The sequence below is a fragment of the Arachis ipaensis genome, chromosome B03 (assembly GCF_000816755.2).
Source record: "Arachis ipaensis cultivar K30076 chromosome B03, Araip1.1, whole genome shotgun sequence".
NCBI lineage: Eukaryota > Viridiplantae > Streptophyta > Magnoliopsida > Fabales > Fabaceae > Arachis > Arachis ipaensis.
Genome location: NC_029787.2, coordinates 119,329,590 through 119,330,701, shown reverse-complemented (window position 1 = coordinate 119,330,701; position 1,112 = coordinate 119,329,590).

The window sequence follows — 1,112 nt, the reverse complement described above, 5'->3', positions numbered from 1 at the left end:
ATATCTAGTTATATATAAATAAAATTTTATATATAAAAATTTAATTCTATCCAATATGTAATAATACTATTGTTACGATGGGTAACCGGAGATTAATGGGTTGGACTCGTTGGGTTGGCCCAATCGTCTGAGGAAGGAAGCCTCCGAGCGGATCCGTGTCTTTGGAGCCTCCGTCCGACTTGTGAGTGTGAGAGAATGGGGGGTGGTACCTGTAAAGACACTCCGATGCCTAAGTTAGCAAGGGTGTAAGCAGGTCTAGAGAGTATTGGGACTTAGTAACACCTGAGGGGTGTCAGTGTATTTATAGTGGTGAGCCAATAACCACCGTTGGAGTAGTTCCACCTTTTAAGGGGAATAACCGTCCCTTTATCTCAGAGAAGTTGGGATATGGCTCCTGGAAGTGGGTTGAGAGATTTTAGGGGCAGTTACTTATTTGAATGAGCGTTATCTGCCAGCTAGCCTCCATTCCCGACTTCTTTAGAGCAAGTCGTGGTAGTCACCGACCTCTTTGAGGGAAGGTCAATGCAGAGTGAGGGTCAATCCTTTGGATTGGGCCTCTTGTTTGTTCCTGGGCCTTGGCGTTGGGCTAGGGTATGAACAGTGCCCTTACTCGAGCCCAATCTCCTTTTAGGAGGTGGGGTCGAGTATCTCAACTCAGGTTTGTAACCAACTTGGTGATGAACCGACGTGATTTTCTAGAACCGACGTGTTTTCAAAATTTCTCAACAGTCGCGTCTAATCAAAACGTCGCGTCCGTTAGGAATTTGCGTATTCACACGCGGGGATCAGTTACATTGGTAACGGTGCACCTCTTTAATGAAGGCCTCCATTTTTACCATTATGCCCCTAACGTATTTATAAATACTTTCCCTCTCTTTCTTTGTTTCGTTTCTGAAAACCTTCGCATTTGCTTTCCTTGTTCAAAAGAAGAAAATACTCTGTTCGCGAGGATTCCTCCTTTCTCTGAGCCTCTACTGTCCTATCCTTTTTCAAGCAAAGGTTAGTTCTTTTCTCTACTCTCTTTTTAAGAAATGCTTTCGTTTGCATGTTTTTATTTTGAGAGGAGGGTTGACTTATAGGCTTAGCGACTTTATTTTGTTTGAGGATTTTGT